General features: G+C 58.7%; 1 protein-coding gene across 6 annotated transcripts in view; it reads right to left on the bottom strand.

The window, feature by feature from the left end:
* CCDC85C (coiled-coil domain containing 85C) overlaps positions 1 to 20723 on the bottom strand; it is a 78115-nt gene that overhangs the window by 49462 nt on the left and 7930 nt on the right. The gene's annotated exons all lie outside the window — the stretch shown is intronic.

Raw genomic sequence — 20723 nt, 5'->3', positions numbered from 1 at the left:
TGTTATGGTCTGAAAGTCTGTGTGTCTCCAAAGTTCATACTGCAGTCCTGACCCCCACAGGTGATGCTGTTGGGGGCAGGGCCTTTGGGAGGGGCTGAAGCCAGGAAGGTGGCGCCCCGAGAATGGGATGAGTGCCTCACGAGGGGCTCAAGAGACATCCCCCCCCCCCCACCTCCCCCTGCCACCAGTGAGGCCACAGGGAGGAGGCAGCAGCTAGGAACCGGCGCCCTGATCGTGGACCAACAGCCTTCAGAAATGGGAGCAACACACTTCTGTTTTCCCGATAACACCCCCAGGCAGGGGTATTCCGTGACAGTCACCCAAAGGGACAAAGGAAGGGGGCTGCCCCAGTGGCCCGCACTGCCCGCTGTGGGGGCGGGCTTGTCTCCACATCACTGAGCGTCATCTGGCATCTCTTAGAGCACATTCCCTCAGCCGGCACCCGAACACAGGCACTGGCTGAGGTTGTGCCTTCAATCAAGGTCACCACCACCCTCTCCACTCCGGGCCTCAATTCCCTTTCGAGGCGCAGGCTGCTCGCGGCCTTGCTGGTCGTGATGAGGCCCTTGAGATCGGCTGCTCTGACTCCAAGGACAGAGGGCACCCCCCCACCCCTATCCCCCACCCTACCCCCCACCCCCAGGCAGCGCCCTGGGCAGCATCATTGGGCTCCAACCTCACTGTCTCTAAACAGCCCCGGGCGGCACCCATTACACACGGTCCCCTGTCCTCCAGCAAGGCTGGCAGGGGTGTGCTGCTGCTGGGGGGAGGAGGCGGGGAGAGACAGCCTTCCAAGAGGACTTCAGGAAGCACTGTCCCCCAAATGCACTCCTCCCCACGACCCCACCTGGACCCTCAACGCCCTCTGCCCCTCTTCCATGCAAGGGTGAGGGTGGGGACAGAGGAGCCCGGGTCAGGCCCAGGCAGCTGCTGGGTGACCCTGAGCAAGTCCCTCCGCATCTCTGAGCCTCAGATTCCCGGGCGTATTAACGCCAGCCCCCAACCTGCAGAAGGCCTCTGGTTTCTGCAAGCGCACCGCGGCCCCTCCACAAATGAGAGGCTACCTCCCCGAGGAAGGGGCCTGACCCCGCCTCGCTGGAGTCCTCCGGCCCACCACCCTGGGGTGTGAAGGACACACGTGGAGGGCTATGTTTGGCAGCAGCCACCTGGAACCCGGGGTCTCAGCCGTGCATCCTGGCTGACGGAGGGGGCGTCCGCCTGCCAGCTTTAAAAGTGAAAGTTGCTCAGTCGTGTCTGACTCTGTGACCCCATGGACTATACAGTCCATGAAATTTTCCAGGCCAAAACACTGGAGTGGGTAGCCTTTCCCTTCTCCAGGGGATCTTTGCAACCCAGGGATCAAACCCATGTCTCCCGCATTGCAGGTGGATTCTTTACCAGCTGAGCCACAAGGGAAGCCCAAGAATTACCAGAGTGGGTAGCCTATCCCTTCTCCAGTGGATCTTCCCGACCCAGGGATCGAACCAGGGTCTCCTGCATTGCCAGTGGATTCTTTACCAACTGAGCTACCAGGACTTTGGGTCGGAGTTAAATTCTGCGACACCTGCTCCTTCCTCTCTGCCGTCCCACCAGCTCACAGCTGAGGACTGGGGAGCCCTCCTCACGGCGGGCGTGGGGAGCTGGGGGCAAGCAGCTCAATGGAGAAGTGAAAACTTCTGGGGATTTTCCGTGTGTTCATAGGAGAAGCAGCTAGATCTCAGCTGGAGTCGCCCCTGGCCCAGGGAGCCAGAGATGCCTGCTGGACACCATCCCAACCACAGCGGGCTCTCCCCTCAACTCGGGCCTGACACACGCCCAGCACACCCCTCCCCCAGGGCGAGGCACAGAGAATCCAGCAAGTTCAACCCAGACCCGGGGCTCCGTGGGGATAAAGATGACCTGGAAGGCTCAGCCGGGCAGGTGATGCGGGGCACGCAGGAGGTAGGAGGCAGGAGGGCCTGGAATTCAGGGAATGTACGGAGATAAGGGGAGAATGGCAGGGAGGCAGGCAGTGCTGGAGGCTCAGCACTGACCAGGGGAAACGAACATTCCTAAACCTGTTCCCACCTGTGTAGGGCGAGACCACAGGAGGGCCCGCCACAGGGCATTCTGGAGGTTAACGAGGTCATGCGTTGGGTCCTCGCCCAGGCCCGGCTGTGAATGGGCCATCAGTGGGATGCTGCTGCCCATTCGTGGGTCATCCCATGTATATGCCCAGGGTTCCTGAGACGCCAGGGACTGCCAAGGTCAACAAGCAAATGGCTTCGACCAGCAACGAGGAAGAAAGGAGTCCTGGAGGCGGGGACTACAGCCAGAGCGTGGCCTTAAGGATTGCATCCGGGCCTCCTCCTTCCTGTTCAACGGGCAACACCCCCAGGATCCGGCCAAGTTCCCTGACACGGGAGCCCCGGGTGGGGCCCGCTTCCTGACCCTGGGCCCAGCACGGGAATTAGGACACTCAGCAGGCACGTGTGTGCCCGCACGAGGGAGGCAGCAAGGGCCCCGGGAGACGCGGAGGCCCCGTGACTCGCAGACGGTGCTGGGCCCTCTGCCCACCGCTCACTCCACAGGGCTCTGAGGACACCGGGACCCAGGGACCATTCCATGAGCCTGGTCCCGTTCTGTGGGTGGCAGGCACCCCCCTGCAGGGCTGCCGTGAGGACCCAGCAAGAAACAGAGGAGACTCCCTGGGGCTCACAGCGGCCCACCCTGGAGGAGATCATTCACAAATGTCTGTGCAAAGCTGCATGCCCTCACCTGATCCAGGCCGTCTCCGGGCCAAGATCTGTACGGAGGATATTTGCACTCCAGGCCCTGCACGGAGATGAGCCCACTCCAGGCTCCCGGCTCCTCACAGGGGCAGTCACAGGCCATGAGAGAGAAAGGAAAGCCAACGAAAAAGCAGCTTCCAGGCCAAGGAGCCCACCCTGGGGCACCCAGGGGAGAAGGCTGGCATGCTCCCCACAGGCAGATCCTCACAGATGGCCTGTGTTTCACAGCTGCGCAGACAAGAGTGGACATCGAGAATCTGAATTGCCTGTGGGCCAGTGAGCCCTTCTATTTCAAACATCCAGAACTCAAGTCACCATAGGAAACCCTAGGGAAAGCCAGCCACATCCCCCACCCAACCCCACAAATCTCCCCTGTCTGTGCAGCTCTGATGGGCATGGCCTGAATGATGGTCACATCTCCCCCATCTTCAAAGAGGAGCCCCAACCCCATAAGCGGGGCCCAGGGCACATCCCAGGGGTTGACAGATAACCAAGGCAAGCTGTGATATTTGGTGGGGAATATCAGACCCCTTAGTAAAATAAAAATCAGAGAGCGGCTGCTAACTTTCCCCATGGACCACATCTAACACCCAGGGCCAGAGGCCTCCAGACTGAGCGTGGTCCTGTGGGTCACTGCAAATGGGGTGAGCCAGCCGGACAGTGCATGGTGCTCCTTCCGGTTCCAATGCACAGGACCAGGCTGGCCCAGGAGAAGGAGCCCCCAGGAGGCTCACCCCCGCCTCTGCCTGCCATCGTGTCCCCAGGACAGAACAGCGTCATCCACTCACGTGCCATGAACCTCACCGGTGGGACCTGCCTCTCTGGGGAGGCAGCCACACCTCCAAGAACAGGAGATCTAGGAGGTAATCAACGAGGAGCCGAGGCCCACATCCACATTGGAGTGCTGGGGGCCTGTGGGGTGCGGATGGCGACAGAGCTCCCCCAGAGTCCACACTCGCCCCAAGCCGCCAGGCCTCGTGGCCGCAGGACCCTGCTGAGGGCTGGCACGGCCTCTTTCGGGTTTACCGTCCTCTCACGCCGCAGCACCCTCGGGGGACTCGGGGCGGGGCGTGAGGGCCAGAGGCTTCACTCAGCAGGAAATCAGGGCTCAGAGAGGGTAAGACTACGCCCAAGGTAGCACAGTGAGTCAGCACGCTTTCCACACCACCCTGCCCGCCCCATCAGCCTGGATGCCCGCCTCAGAAGCCCTTCCTGCACCCACCGATGAGCTGTCCCCCCCACCCAGGCGGCCTGGGCGCACGGCGGGCACCAGTGACCGGATGCCCCAGGGACGCCCCCCACCCCCATCCGCTCGCTCTGCAGCCGGTGGAGGCCTCGAGTCAGAGCAGACATCGGCAGGGGATGCGAGCGCAACTGCGCCGCGCTGGAGTGCTTCCAACCCCAGAAACAGCACTCCCAGCCTGCCTCCTCGCTACTCTCCAGTCTGTGCCTTGGCCATCCCCGGTGCTCAGGGCACTTAACACACACGGTGGATGAACAAAGGCATCTCTCCCATCAACGGCCTGCTTTGCGCTGGGCGTGGGTCCCCAGTGCAGCGCGTGGAACTGCCTGAGTGTCCCTGAGCCCACTGAACAGAGGAGGAGACAGAGGCTGGGTGAGGGGGACAACCTGCCCAGCAAGTGGGCGGCGAGTCACACGGGGCCCCCGACCCCGGAATGCCCCAGGTCTCCTCCTCCTCCACTGGCCCCTGGGTTCCAGGGTGTGCCAGGGGGGACTCCACGCTGAGGACACCACCCCTCCACGGCTCTGTCCTGTTGCTCTGGCATCTCCCAGGGGCACCTCAGGGCTCAGGGCTGCCTGGCTCTCAGCAAGCCAGCTCCCTCCACGTTCCAGGCCTCAGCTTCCTCACCTGCATGGAGGCTTAAGACTCAGCAGAAAGAAGGGTCAATATTCCCAGAGCCTCCGACCCCTGCCAGCACCACGGGGGTGTGGGTCAGCAACTGCCTCCCTCTCACAACCCGGATGTGTGGACGGTGGGAGGGTGTCATGAGCCTGTAAACATCAATACAGATACAGACAGCATCCACTGAAACCTAGAACCTTCCGTGGGTACAGTCACACCACCTGGCAGATCATCAAATCCTCACCCCGGGAGAAAGCCTGCAGAAGTCAGCTCTACTCTTGCAAGAGGCTGGGGGTGGGGAGGAGCATGGGGGCCCAAAGCGACGAACGGTCCTCTCTCCCAATTACATGTCATAAACTCGGCAGCGCACCAACAGCCCAGCATTGTGAGCATTTAACTAAAGGTCGAAAGCAAAAATAGCTGTGGGGAGAGATGCTTTCAGGCCATTGAACATGACCGAGGGGAGCAGGGACAGGCTGTGTGGGCGGGTTGGTGACTCACACACTCATTCATACACACACACACACACACACACTCACACACATTTACACACACAAGCATGGAGGCACTCGCAGACACACACGGACATGCACCTTCTGATTCACACTCCGGCCCTCACACAGACACACACTCTCTCCCATATACATACACACTCACACACCTTCCATCCTTCCCACCCCGGGTCTTCCCTAAGCCAATTCCCTAGTGCATGCTAAGTCGCTTCAGTCGTGTCTGACTCTTTGCCACCCTATGGACTGTAGCCCACCTGGCTCGTCTGTCCATGGGATTCTCCAGGCAAGAATACTGGAGTGGGTTGCCGTGCCCTCCTCCAGGGGATCTTTCTGGCCCAGGAATCAAACCCACATCTATTATGTCTCCTGTACCGGCAGGCACGTTCTTTACCACTAGCGCCGTCTGGGAAGCCCCCAATCCCCTAGGGAACCTTCTCCCCACTCCTGCCTGACACCAGGCACTGGGCCCAGGGCAGCTCAGGGAGAACGCAGACCCTGTTCTCAGGAGCCTGGTCAAGAGGACGCTGAGAAAGGCCACGCTCCCTCAGCACCCTGCGTCATCCCTGCAGCTTGGTTAATCCGCGAAGCTGGTGGCTGACTCCACAGTCAGGAGACTCGGAGCTCAGGGACCAGTGGGGCGGGCCCCCACCCCCCAGCCTCCTCCAGCTCACCCCGCAGGACCCCAGGCCACCTGTGATGGGTCCCTGGTGCTCCAGATGCCCCCTGGCAGCCGAGGGGCCATTGACCAGCTCAGTCCACTCGACTCTGAGCCTGCCCGGAACCCAGCCCAAAGAGCCCAGGCAAGAAACAGAAGGACCAGGCAGAGCCCAAAACGCCAGGAACAGGATCAGGACTGCCGAGGGCAGAGGGGGTGCCCTCATGACCCAGGGGGGCTGCCTGGTGATGCGCAGGGCCCTGGCCACCCCCACCTGCTACAAGGCTGGGACAGCCTCTGTGGGAAGGGCCTACACACCACCACCTGCCAGCCGTCACCCCTCCTGACCCTCACCATCCGCATCTTACCAACAAGGACAACAAGGACAGACGGGGTCAGGCTGCCTGACTGCGGGTGGCCCGAGACACCCCCTGTCCACCCCCATCTGGCTGGGTCCCACAACTCCGGGTGTCAGCCTGGGAGTGGGGCACACAGTGACCCCGGAACCCGGTCATCGAGACGGATGGAGCCCCTGGGGGCAGGAAGCAGGGGGCCTGGACACCAAGGCCCAGATGGAGGAGGAGAAGCTGGGCACTCAGCGTGGCCCTTGGCATCCAGCAGGGGAGACACGGACCAGCACAGGGCACTCCCGACTCGGGCAGTGGGTACCAGACCCGTGACAGTCAGGATGCGGGGCCGTCCTGGGAATTCAGGCAGGAGGCTGACGAGGAAACCGCCATGGCCCAGGAAGAATGAAACCCGACTCAGAGATCCACCCCCAGTGCTGGGGGAAGGGGTGGCCGGAAATGTGGAAAAGGGGGCAGCATCTCAGCCATAGCTTGCAAACAGGCGGGATCTTCCAAACAAGTGGCGGGAGGCGAGTCAACGGGAAGGGAATTGGAGGTGGAGGAGATGGTCAAGGCAAAGGCAGGGGGGCACACAGAAGCCTGGATGGCACTCGGGAACTGCTACGGGCCTGGGGTCATGGAAGCTTCTAGAAGGGATGGGTGAGGTGTGTGGAAAAAGAGTCCGAGAGCCTCCAACTTTGTCCCCAGGAAGCTAAACTTGATTCTGAGGCTGAGGGTCCCTATGGGTTGGGGGCAAGGTAGGGACTGTTGTTTTCAGAAGAACATTCTGGAAGGCCAGAGTGACGGCTGGAGGTAGAGACCCTGGAGGCAGGGAGGCCACCTGAGAGGCTGGCTCCAGGAACACTGGAGCAGAAGTGGGCCTGGGGGGTGAAGTCTCAGCACCGAGGGATCGGGGTGGAAGCACCCATGCCTGGAGACTGCAGACCCATGCCCACAGTGGCACTGGTCCACCATAAACCACAAGGTAGTCGAGGTAAAGACGGGACAGAGCAGGGGGATGGAGCCCCAGAAGCAGCCACAGACCACGCCATGCCAAGCCGGGTTAGACCCTCTAGGGGTCTGGACTTCTTGCAAAGCACACAGCCCAGAAGTTAAAACTCTGAGCTCTAAAGGATGCAGCGTGGCACCTGGGGGCCTGAGGCCCGGCCTGACTCCCCCCTCCTTCATGGCCCCCACCCAGCGGGCAGAAATCGAGTGACCTGCCCAACGGTTGATGGTCGGCCCGCCCTGGCGCGGGACACCCACTGACCCTGCTGACAGCTACCTTTTGTCTCGCGGTCCCATTGTCCATGATTCTCTCGCCTGCCTGCACCAGGGTCAGAGGAGGGTTTCCAGAGGATTTCTCAGCGGGCTTGGGGAGAAACATCCTGTTGGCGGGACCTGCTGCTCCCAGCCAGGCCGGGAGAGGCCACAGAGTGGGTGGTGGTCAGTGACCCTTCAGAAGTGGCCCCAGATTGAGCGGTTACTCTAAGCCAAGCAATGGTTGGGTTGCAAGGTCGTACACAGGTGGCGGGACCCACCCCCCCCCCCAACAGGATCATGGGGCCCTGGAGGGCAGAGCCAGCCCCAAGCTCCTCCTGGACCCCACACCACCCCACTGCCACATTCTGCCCTCTTATATGACCTCGTCCAGTCTGGGGGACCCAGGGGCGCTCTGGGAGAGGTCCGTGTGCCCCCAAAGCCGCCCTGCTTCAGGAGAAAGGGGTGCCTGGTCTGCTCCTTGCACCCCCCCCATCGGGGGATGGGGCAGGCTGGACACTGACATGACCAAAGGAGCCCAGAGGGACTGCAGTGGCCCTTCTGAAGGTCCCGGTGGGGCTCACAGATGGGACAAGCAGAGGGCCACTCAAAATGAAGAGTGAGAATTGCCCAGTATGCTTTGCTGAGACACTGGCAACACAATCTGGTAAATCAGCAATACTTTAATAAATTGAGAGAAATTCTCAACAAGCTCCCAGGAAAAAAAAGGTGGGATTACCAACTGGAAAAAAAAAAAGTAGGATTACCAACTGAAAAAAAGAAAAGGTGGGATTACCACCTGGAGGATGTCCATGACTTCCCTGGTGGTCCACTGGCTAAGACTCCAAGCTCCCAGTGCAGGTGGCCCAGGGTTCAATCCCTGGTCAAAGAACTAGGTCCCATAGACCTCAACTAAGAGTTCACATGCCACAGCTAAAGATCCCACAGGCTGAAATGAAGATCCCACGTGTCCAACTAAGACCAGCGTGGTCAAATAGACAAATATTAAAAAAAAAAAAAGCATGTCTTAGCTAGCATCCTGAACAGAATTAGAAAGCTAAGATCTGGAAGTGCAGACTCTAGTTAACACACACAATCAGTGTCGGCTCAGGAACCATAACAAACGTACCAGTACCATTAGGGCCAGCAGGCAGCAGGAGAACGCGGCCCAGCACTCACGGGTGGCTCTGCTGTCTTCTCAGTGGCCCTGTAAATCTGCAAACGGTGCTAAACAGCAACACTTTTTAAAAAAAAAACTGTGTCTAACAACTCTATCCATGTGGCAAGAGCTCATAAAACTCTCCACGCACATAGGAATGAGAACACTGGAAAGACGGCCGGTCAGAGGGAGGGTCTGAGGTCCGATCACTGTGTGGCCTCATCATCGTTGCTATGGTTTCAATAATGCTCATTCTCACGAAGATGCCCCTGTGAGGGGGTGGGGGTACGGAAGGGCATGAGGGAGCCCTCTGCAGCACAAATGCAACTTCTGGTGAGTCTACAATTATTTCAAAATAAAAAGTTAACAGAGTTTGTCTTCTGTATGTGAGTCTCTTTCTGTTTTTTACGTAAGTTCTTTTGAATGGATTTTTTTTTTTTTTTTTAGATTTCACATATAAGGGATATATGTTATTTGTCTTTCTCTGTCTGGCTTATTTCACTTAGTATGATCCTAAGTCCATCCATGCTGCTGCCAATGGCATTACCTGCAGACTCACATACAAAACAAACTTATGGTTACCAAAGAGGAAGTTGGGGAGGAGGGATAAATTTGGAATTAACAGATATATACTACTATACATAAAATAAACAACATGGACCTACTGTGTAGCACAGTGAACTGTATTCAACATCTTGCTGCTTTTTTAAGTCAACAAAAGGTGTGCACAAACCTCCCTTTCGAGCCAGCATCTATTTCTTCCTTTAGGAAAGGAACAAAATGTTAATACCTGTTCTCTCCAGAGGGCAGGATTATAGGCGATTTTCAAATTTCAAACATTGACTCTCTCAGTACCTTCCAAGTCTTCCCTGACGGGCACACAATAAGCAAAGGATGATTCAGGTGTGAGCAATACTCTGTATCCCCACCAGGATAAGCCAGGGGGTGGCGTCTGTGGCATGAAAGGACCAGGTGAGGCACAGCAGCTGGAGGGGTGTCCCCAGCCCCAGCTGGACACATTTGTGGGGAATGATGTCCAGGGCTCCTCACCACCACCCCCGCCCAACTCTTTTCAGGGGATCTCAGGATAAATTAGGAAGGCTGAGCTCAGGCTTGCAACAGGGGGCTGTGCATCCCAGATGGGGGGTGGGGGGGACCAAGGGGAGTGAGCAGTGACGCCCTGGGAAGACTCGGTAATGTAGGACATGCTGCAGAAAAGTAAACCCTGCGGGGCTTTGGAGCCAAGAAATTCCAGGATAAGTGTTCCAGTGACATGTATGTTTCAAGTCCATCAACTGCCCCACTGCCCGCAGAGGGGAGAAACATCACACTCAAACTGGATGTTGCTGATTATCTCCTTAACTCACCCATTCCCATGGCCAGTGCCCCCAGGGAAAGTGGGAAAATGCACCCATGACTTTCAGGCCACATCACTCTGGTTCACAGACACCATCTGGGTGCTGAGCCCACGGTGATTATTTTTCCAAATTTTCTATAATAAACAGGCATTGTCATTTATGTATTTATTTCTGGCCATGCCACGTGGCTTGTGGGATGTTGGTTCCCCAACCAGGGCATCCAGGCCTAACCACTGGACCGCTGGGGAATTCTCAAGGCAGTTATTTCAGAAGAAGAAGATGCGTTGATTGTGCACTGCGTCGTGTGCGCAGAGAAGCAGTGCAGGGTCCCAGTGTGAGATGCGGGCCCCGGAGCCAGGCCCCGTTCTTCCCCTCTCTCCCCTGGATCTGGGCTGCTCAGCCTCTCCGGGTCTCCGCTTCCTCTTCCCGTCCACACAGGAAAACTGAAGTGCCTGTGCCTTCTGAAGGTTCAACACGTGGATACACAGATAGCACGGAACACCCACTACTGTTCCTACCAGGCTGCTCTTGCTCTTACTACGCACACATCTTGATCCATTCTCAACAGCCCTAAGATGAATAGGACAAGGTCACTCCATCAAACAGACATGGAAAAGTGAGGCATTCGAGTTTGTGTGACCTGCCTGGGTTCACACGGGTGGACCCACGACCAGAGCTCAGGATCCTCCATCTGGACCCTGTCAGGTGGCACCCAGTGCCCGCCAGGAAACTGAATCGCAGCTCCAGATGAAACCCACCCAGCAAGCTGGCCCTGACCAAGCCCCGCAGTGGCAAGCGTGAGAGGCCAAAGGCCCCTCCTCCCTCGGACCTCAGGTCAGAGGCTGGGCGGTGGTCGAGCTCAGGACACAGGGACAAGGGCCAGGCCGGCTACCCGGGGGCCTCCCCCATCCTCTCTGCAGCAATGACTGTCCCACTCTGGGCAGGACTTTCTTTCCCCGTGGCCCCTGCCTGCCTTGGGTGGTGCTCAGACCATGGTAATGATGACCCAACATGTCACTGCTGGGTCAACATGTCATTGGTAATGACCACCCAACATGTCACTGGGGCCTCTCTGTTGTTGTTCAGTTACTCTGTCGTGGACTGAAGCAAGCCTGTCCTTCACTATCTGCTACAGTTTACTCAAACTCACGTCCGTTGACTGGATGATGCTACTATCCAACCATCTCATCCTCTGTCGTCCCCTTCTCTTCCTACCTTTAATCTTTCCCAGCAACAGGGTCTTTTCCAATGAGTCAGCTCTTTGCATCAGCTGCCAAAGTACTGGAGCTTCAGCTTCAGCATCAGTCCTTCCAATGGATATTCAGGGTTGATTTCCTTTAGGATTGACAGGTTGGATCTCCTTGCAGTCCAAGGGGCTCTCAAGAGTCTTCTCCGCACCACAGTTGGACCTTGGTCGGCAAAGTGATGTCTCTGTTTTTTAACGGGGGACCTTCCCTGAGCCTCCTCCAGGGCTCCCAGAGAAAACTGTCCCCCTCCCACACACACACAGGTGCAAACTCAGACATCAAACTCCATCTGTCTCCTGGGCGGGGACCAGCAGCCTGCGGGGAGGGACGCAGGGGTCAGCAGTACTGGGGCCCGGGTCCCATCCACCACTGCCACCCCGCATCGCTGGTGGCACTCTGCTGGAGACAGCATGGCGCGGAGCGGAGAAGACCACCAACACCCCCACCCTCCCTCCAGGACAGAGGCAAGGACTTGGGCTCAGGGACGGACTGGGGGGAACCTGTGAAATCCTATGGGCCCGAGGCCTGCGTTCCCCGCTCTGTGCCGTGGGGCCGGGCCAGCTCTCCTCCCCATATCCAGGCCCCAATCCGGGCCACAGCAACCCGGGGACTCCTCCTGAAGGCCCTTCATGATACATGCACGCATGTTTAGGAAGCACGCTCTGTACTGAGGCGTCATTTCCAGATGCCAGCTCATCACTCTTTTGCCCACAAGCACCTCCTTGTCTGAGCCTCTCTGGACATGAAGAGGAACGGTGACGTGTCAGCGAGGCACCCCCCGCCCCCGAACCCCAGGACCCCCGACTGCCTCTTCTCCCACCCCTGCTGCTGCCGATCCAAGACCCCAAGTCACCCCAGGCAGCCTCGGGGCTGGCAAGTCACAGCTAAGCCCTGCGGCCACAGGCACACCTGCAGAGCTCGCGAGGGCCCCTGCCTTTCTGACCTGGGGCCCCGCAGGCTCCTGTGGGGCCAGGCCGGCTCCCCTTTTCCCCCAGCAGGGCAGCCACCCACCAGGACCTCCTTCCTCCCCACAAACTCCCCTCCTGGGACCACCAGACACTTCATGCCCCTCGGGGTATTAAAAGGATAAACTCTAAGGACAGCGGTCAGGACGTGAGGGCACATTATCCAAGGCAGCCGCCTGCTCTGGGGGCGGCCCAGAGTCCAGCGCAGACTCAGCCCGGACACACCCACCCCCCGTCACTGCCCGGGGTCACTCTCCCTTCCAGGACCACCCCCTCCCCATCATCCTCTACGAACCAAAAACAGCCTCAGTACCTGATAAGAGTGGTCAGAACTGAGTCTTACTTAAGACCTCTGAGGGAGGTTGTGGATATTGGTTTTCTAATTTATTAGAAAGAAAGAAAAAAAAAAAAAACCAATGAGGGGTGTAGGTGGATTTATTCCCACTCTCTGCAGCATGGCCCTTTCAGATCCCTAACCCCAGGGTCTGCATCACCAGTGATAAAGCAGAGCCGCCCGGGGGAGGGGGAAGGGATGGTGGGGGAGGGGATGGGAGGGAGGGGGAGTGGGAGCTCACCGCTCCCCTGCCTGAGGGGCTCCCCCCACCTAAGAGGACCAGCCAAGGACAGACACAGGTCTGAGGGCTGGGCGCCGGGTGCACCGCGCTGCCCGGGGCAGTCACAACAGCGCAGGTGCCCCCGGGGCCCTCCCTGCCCGTCCCCACCACCCCAGCCTGCACTGGGCCAACCCCTCCTCCCGCAGCCTCATTGCCAGGTGCAGAAATAGGACACTGGAGCAGGTGGTCACTCCCGCCCTGAGGCCCGCACCACGGGCAGCCCTAGAAACGTCTGCCACGCCAATGACAAAGCCATGCCACCCTCCCCGTCCCTGTGAGGAACACGGCAAGCCCGGTCCCTTTCGTCTGCCCTCGGCCACCCCTTACCTGCAGCCCCGCACACACACCCCCGAGGCCTCCAAGACCCCATTCTCCCCTTTGCGAGTGTCCTTCCCACTTCTTCTAGGCACCCATCAGCAGGCCACGGAGGGGCCAGTGGGGACGACGCGGGGAGACAAGGCCTCTCAGCTAGGCACAGGGCTCCCTCGAACCCACAAAGCCTCCCCAGAAGGCTGAAAACCCCAGCCAGCACACGAGCACATTAGCACCTTTCAGAGCCAAAGTCACAGGCTGGGCACTGGCCCATCAGTCCAGACTCAGAGCCGCCTTCTCGCCCCAGGCCTCCCCTGATGCCCTAAGCCTGCCGTTTTCATTAAGGCGAAGGAGGCACTAATGCAGGTATTTTCAGCCAGAGAACGGCAGCCCACAGACCGATTCAAAAGTCACCAGAGGCCCGGTCTACAGGAAGAGGGAGGTTGCAATTCAAAAGAAGGAAATTAGGAGACTTTCCCACGTTCATTCTGTTCCCGCTAGTGATGGCCGCCGTGCCCACAGCCTCGGGGAGCTGGCCCGTGCACCTCTGGTTTCGGGGGGGCGGGGGGCCAGCTTGGAAAGCTAAGCCTTCGTACGGGGGGTAGGGGGTGGGGGAGGGCAGGCAGCCAACCCTCCCGGGCGCTGCTTTCTGACTCTCGGTCAGGGCAGCCCCCACCTGGGCAGGCACTAGGAAGGCAAAGGCCTGAGTTTAGAAACTGAGCCACCGTGGATCCTGGAAGCCCCACAGACAACAATGTCACAGAGGAAAAAAAGCCCCAGTGGCACTGGTTCAGCAGGGGAGAAGGCGCCAGGCTGGGAACGCCCACCAGGGCAACACTGAGGCCCGGAAGGAACCCCGCGTCCAGAACCTGCCCCAGGTTCCTCTCTGGTCTCTGAGCCCCCATGGACCTGGTCCAGCTGCCTCATTTCCCAGCTGGTAAACTGAGGCCCCAGGAAAACAAGGCAGAAGGGAAGAGACACACAGAGAGAAAGTCAGGAAGCAGAGACGTGCCTGGAAACAACTACCGAAGCCTGAATCCTTAACTGCAAGAGAGGACCAGGGGCGTCCGGGGGGCTCAGTGGTAGAGAATCCACCTGCCAAGGCAGGAGCCACGGACTCGATCCCTGGGCTGGGAGGACCCCACACGCCACAGAGCACCTAAGGCTGTGCGCCCCAGCTCCTGAGTCTGTGCTCCAGAGCTCGAGAGCCGCAGCTACTGACGTCCACGCACCCCACAGCCTGTGCTCTGCAACGAGAGGCCCCGCAATGAGAAGTCCACGCACCGCAACTAGAGGGCGGCCCCGCTGTCTGCAACCCAAGAACGTCAGTGCAGCAGCGAAAACCCAGCACAGCCAAAAATAAATACACAAACAAATAAAATTACTCTTTAAAAAAGAGAGAGGAGCAGAGGCGTGACTTTCTGAAGATGGTGGAGTGGGGGTGAACCAGAACTTGACCTCCAAACCTGCTAGACCACAGGCTCAATCCAAGATGGGAGGTGTCCAGGACGCCCGCTCAGCAAAGGGAGAGGCCATTTGATTTCACTCCCTGCGTCCTGCATGGAGCCTCTTGGCTAGGCGTGCGTTAAGCTCATTCATTCTTATTTTTCAAAGGCTTCACGGAGAAGCAACCTAATGTCCATCGATAGGGGAATGGATAAAGGTGTAATACAACATATATTGGGCTTCCCTTACAGCTCAGCTGGTAAAGAATCCACCTGCAATGCGGGAGACCTGGGTTCAAGCCCTGGGTTGGGAAGATCCCATGAAGGGAAATACTGATATATATACAATGGAATATTACTCAGCCATAAAAAGAAGGAAATAACACCAATGGCAGCAACATGGCAAGAACCAGAGATGATTGTATCAAGAAATAAGCCAAAGAAAATTTTCATATTATATCTCTTATATGTGCAATCTTAAAGACACAAACTCATTTACAAAACAGAAATAGACTCACAGACAAATACAAAGTTATGGTTACCAAAGGCAAAGATGATGAGGATAAATTAGGAGCTTGGAATTAAAATATATACACTATTACATATAAAATATATTACCAACAAAGACCTACTATATAGCACAGGGAACTGCACTCAATATCTTGCAATAACCTACAATGGAAGAAAATATAAAAAAAGAATATATGTTTATATACATATGTACAACTGAATCAGTTTGCTATATACCTGAAACTAAAACCACAATGCAAATCAACTATATGTCAATAAAAACTTTAAAAAAGAAACTAAACAAAAATTATCTTCTCTGGTGGCTCAGACGGTAAAGCATCTGCCTGCACTGCGGGAGACCCGGGTTCGATTCCTGGGTCGGGAAGATCCCCTGGAGAAGGAAATGGCAATCCACTCCAGCACTCTTGCCTGGAAAATCCCATGGACGAGGAGCCTCATAGGTTACAGTCCATGGGGTCGCGAAGAGTCGGACACAACTGAGCGACTTCACTTTCACTTTCACTTTATATACACATATATATACATTTTTTTAAAAATTGTTTTAAAACCTTCAGGGAGGGATTTCACTGTCTCTCCCAACGTAGTTCTGGGTCTTTCCTGGGCCATAGACCCCACCTCTTAGAAACAGCACAAGAGCAGTCATGTTGGGGACCCAAGTTTCCCCAAAGCCTGTCATGCCCGGGTTAAGGAGACCACTGCACGCGTGTCCACCGAAGGTCAGCACAGGGCGGGGCACAGCTGACCCTGAAGCAACAGGGCCTGCCAAGGGCCCAGAGGACGCTGAGGGGGCCTGGCTGTCTCCCTCCTATCATGACCCCCAAATTAAAGCCCCAGGCCAGAAAGCTCCAGGGACCCCACCTGCAGCACCGTTTTGGAGAGCAAGAGGGCAGGCTGGCCTCCCCACACCACCCCCACCCCACCCCCGCCCATCGGCCCGCTGGCCACTCTCCTGCCCAGTTTGAGAGAGTTTGAATTGCACCAGAAACAAGGGGTCTTTTCATCCCGCACTGCCCACAAGGACCCAGCCACACACACTGGGGAGCGGATCACGTTGCCCACAGCCAGGCCGGTGCTCACGGGAACCAGGTCTCAACTTGGGGGGACGACAGGGATTAAGGACCCTGCAGGGAGAGGCGTGAGATGAAATTAAACTGCACTGGGGACCACCCTCCAAGGTCAGGGATCACCTCGAGGGTGAGGACCACCCTCCAGGGCCGGGACCTCGGAGGGAGGGCAGGAAGCATCCACCGGACCTCCTGACCACACTCGAGAGTGGCCCCCGGTCAGCAGGAGGGGTTCCCACGACTGGGGGGCTGCAGGCTGGCGTGGGGCAGGGCTCCCAGGAAACCCACGGCCCCAGATCAGGGAGAGGGGCAGCAGCGGCAGAAGAAGGGGTCAGTGGACCCCCAGGGAGCTGACGCCAAGGATCCCGCCCACCAAGGGCTCCACCACCATCAGCTGCATTTCCAGAGGAAGATGACTTAGGAAGGGGCTCTCCTTGGACCCTTCTGGCCCCCAAGGTGGGGAAGGCCGGAATATTAGCTCGTCTTCCAGAGGCCAACCCAGTGCCCCAGCGGGCCCTCAAGGGGGGAGGGGGAGGAGGCACGGGGGCACCATCCAGCTGTGATCTCATTGGTCCCTCTGCCCTCCCCGCCAAAACCCAACAGTGGGCTCATAGAGGGGCAGCAATCAGCGAGGCAGAGCCCAGGGCTGGACCCCAGGTGTGGTGCATAATGGCTTCATCTGCCAGGGAGACCAGCTGGCATAACAACCCACGGCTGGACTCCGGCAGCTCATTTAACCCTGAAACGGTGTGCCTGCCCACTGCCCGTCACAGCCACAGAGGGCGGCAGGGGGACCCTGCTGGGGGCTGGCAACTAGCCAGGATGCTGCCGGCATGGACGGCGGGGAGGAGACAGAGCGGAGGCCCTGGGTCCCCTCCCTTGCACCCCTCCCCTCACCTCACCCCGCCATTTCAAAAGCCGTTTCTCTGTTTTCTGATCCTGCAGGCTTCCTGGTCTCATTTTGAGGCTGGGAGCAGGGGCTGGGCTCTGAGGGGGTGACCTCCGCAGCCTCCGGGAGCCCTGCCTGTGGCCTCTTTGGTTTGGGCTTCCTACACAGATCTGTGGACCCATACACAAGGCCACCAGCAGGAGATCCATGGCTGCAGGGCACCCAGCAAGAGGCTCCTGCGGACACCAGTGGACGAGAGGATGCGGACTGCTGCTCACTCAGCTGGTGACCGGCCACCTCGAAGGGCAGACCTAGGCCTCGAGGGAAGAGCGGGATTCCCATGGGGGCAGGAGGCAGGAGAGGGGGTTCCTGCCAACAGAAGCCCTCAGGGCCTGCTGTGCACCTGCGAGGCAGGCGAACCTTGGGGAGGTGCGTGGAGCCTGGCAGGGAGGGGCAGAGTCCCTGACACCTGCTTCCTTCTGTGCACAAGACCAAGCGGAAGGCCCAGCCAGGCGTTTTCCAGACTGGCACTGCCCACAGAACTCTCTGGAACAACAGAGAGCTTCCTTTCCTGCATTGACAACAAGCTGCAAAGCGCTTGCAAGAAGCCTGAGTGCAGCTCAGAAACCAAACCGCTCTTGTTACTTAATCTGAATTAACTCGGATTGAAACAGCCTCCAGTGGCTAGTGGGCAGCTCAGGACCAGAGCCAGTAAACCCTGGGGCAGGGTCGCCACCCATCAGCTGGAGGGCACAGGGGTGTCAGTGAGACACAGGAGCCCCGACTCAGAGGGCACCATCAGCCGGATGCTGAGCAGGACACTAGACAGCTGGACATCCAGGCCAGGAGAGAGAAGTAGAGAAAGACCAGGGGCTCATTCCTGGAGGGAGGATGCCCGGCAAAGGCAGGAGGCAGCTGGACACCCAAACGCTGCAGCCAGGGAGGTCGGGGTTGAGCGGCCCACAGCCTTGTTCTAGCAGACGAGCCCATGGTGGGCATCAAACACCACTGGGAGGTCAGGATGAGGAGAAGCCAATGGGCCAAGCGGGAGCTGCCTGTCCTGGGGCCCAGGGCTGCCAGGGGCCAAGAAGCGGTGGGTGGGAAGGTGGGCTGGGCCTCGATGCTCCCGGGAGAAGTGAGCAGTGGAAGATGGGAGCGGGGCAGGGATCAGAAGGGGGAAGATCTTGTTTATTGTTTTGGACCAGGAAACATGAGCCTGTTTGCAGGGGAAAGGAGCCAGGAGAGACCCAGAAACAAGAGGAGGGGGACAGTGGCGGAGGGAGGTCCCACAGGAGGGGCTGGGAACCCGGCCGTCCCCCCACCAAGGCTGGAAGCTGCAGAGAGGGCGAGAAACCTGTGGTTTGATTTTCTGTCCCGTATAGAAGTGGAGTGTGTGTGCGCATTCCCCCAAAATACAGAAAACACAGAGGAAAAGGCGAAAGGGCAGGGCGGGAGCTCCCATTGTCCACCCCCGGAGCTCCAGGAGATGTGAATCGAGCCTTCTGGGAGCCCCTGGCACAGGCAGTGTGGCCGGAACCCGCCACAAAGGGCCACTCCCAGAGCGGGCTCATTAGGACAGGAGTCGGTGCGCTCGGGGCGGGGCGGGCCCATTCAGGGGCGCCGCACAATCGGACCCTTGTGGGGGGCGGTGGGGGGGGGGGGGCGGCTCCCGGAGCCTCTGATTCCAAGACAAGAGCGCGCCTGCTTCTTGCCTTACAGCCCAGAGCCGACAGAAAGACAGATCGGGGAAGACAAAGAGACGGTTCCCTGACAGTGCGTGGGCTATTTCTGGAAATGGGTCGGCCCTCCTGCCGTCTGGGTGCTGTCAGCCCTGCCCACCTCTGTCCCCTTGACCGCAGCCCTAAGCAGGCCCCCAGCCCCTCTGGGGCGGCCCAGCCTCCACCCCACCACCACCCACCGCCTGCTCCACGGGGCTGACAAAGGCAGTCAGTGCCTCTCAGCCTGATGCCTGGCAGCCTGCTCTGGCTCCGGGGGGCGGCAGGGGGCAGGGGGGTTGGGGGGACCACCAGGCCGAGCCGTGACCAGGGCTGGGGCGGGTGCTCAGCAAACGTCAGGCCAGCTTCAGACCCAGCCTTCCACTGTCCTCCAGGCAGACCATAGCCAGCTCCCTGGGCATCCAGGCGGCAAATACGGGCAAGCGACCATCCAAACGGGCCTGTCTCACGCTCACGGCTAACGTGAGCTGACACCAGCCTCCAGGCCCGCAGGCTGGGCTCTGTGATGCCCCAGTGTGGGGAGGTGTCCTTGCCGCCAGCTGACCTGCAGACAGGCCACCTCCAGCTCAGGCGGCCCGTGGACCCCACAGCTTGTCTCCCAGAGCTTCCCACTGGGGAGGAGCCCCCAGGGAGCATCTCCAACACCCCCGACCCATTGGGCCCATCTCCGAGAACTGGTCCAGGCACTGACATTTCTTCAAGTTCCCAAAGGTGACGTCTAATATGCAGCCAAGGTTGAGAACCACTGATAAAAGCAAAGATGTACTTCTAAGGAGCTGTTAAAAGGCAATAGTCAGGGGGCGGGGGGGAGGGGCAGTGGGAAGCACAAGTCACCACCCTGGAGGTTGGGGAGGTGATGTGGTTTTTTTTTTTAAGTAGTTGAAGGCCATTTGACGCCAAATGGCACAAACGGAAAAAAAAAAAAAGAAAGAAAGGCAGGTGGCCAAAGTGGATGGACCACCGTTGGGTTTAAAACCAGAGGGAGAACTCATCCAACGCCTCTGGGTTGCTCATTTCTCATCCCACCATTTACTGCGCACTTACCACATGCCAGGAAGACTGGACCCTGCCCTGGGGAAGGTTATGGACTTGGGGACAGACAGGACAGCAAATGGCGTACGTCCAGAACAGCTGGTCTTGTCCCGGGCAACCCACACCAGGGGACCAGAGCCCAGCGCTCTCCTCTAGCAGCACCCAGGCCTGCAGAAGGCGATCAGATGGCAGGGGCAGGTAATTCCACCAGGGCCCTTACAATGGCTCCTCACGAGGACAGGCTGGCCAGCCACTGGCTTTGGCCTCAGTGTTGGACAGAGAGGAGCCCGCCTGTCATCTCGGCAGCCACAGCCCTGCCACCACCCAGACCTGCCCCTTCAAGAGACCTAACCACAAAGGTGACGGCCAGAGGCAGGATGGACAGGGCAGGTGGCCCATTCCTTGTGGCTCTGCCAGTTCTAGGAACGCTGAGTCAAGGGGCCAGAGGATGTGAGGGTCTCTGGCACCCTGGGCGTGGCCCACCCAAGCATCCCATTTTACAGAGGGGCAAAACGAGGGCCCAGAGAGAAGACGGGGCTTGCGTGAGGTCAGTTCACGAGGGGGCTGCGGCCGTTGGCTCTGCGTTGTTCAATCCACACAAAGAGCCCTGACCCGGGGGGTGGGAGGGGGCACACCCATGCCCCTGAAGCCGCCCCAGATGTGGGGACTGTATCAGCATTGGGGCCCCCGTGTGTGTGTTCAGCGGAGTTCAAGGGGAAGGGAGCAGACGGACTATGGAAAGTGGCAGTCTCTGAGTGCGCCCGGGACAGCTGACTGCAGAAAAACTCTCAGAGAGAAGGTCACAGCTGGAACCGCTCACAGCTGGAAGAGCCCAGCCCAGGGACTGCAGCGGGGGACGCGGTGAGAGCAGCGCCACAGAGCCACCTGCCCCAGCACGCGCAGTCAGCGCTGCCCCGCCGAGCCAGATGTGCCAGTGCTCCAGCTGTTCCTCCCTCCACGCC

The sequence above is a fragment of the Bubalus bubalis genome, chromosome 20, assembly GCF_019923935.1.
Source record: "Bubalus bubalis isolate 160015118507 breed Murrah chromosome 20, NDDB_SH_1, whole genome shotgun sequence".
Lineage (NCBI taxonomy): Eukaryota > Metazoa > Chordata > Mammalia > Artiodactyla > Bovidae > Bubalus > Bubalus bubalis.
The sequence above is the reverse complement of the archived record's forward strand: the minus strand, read 5'-3'. Positions and strand labels throughout refer to the sequence as shown.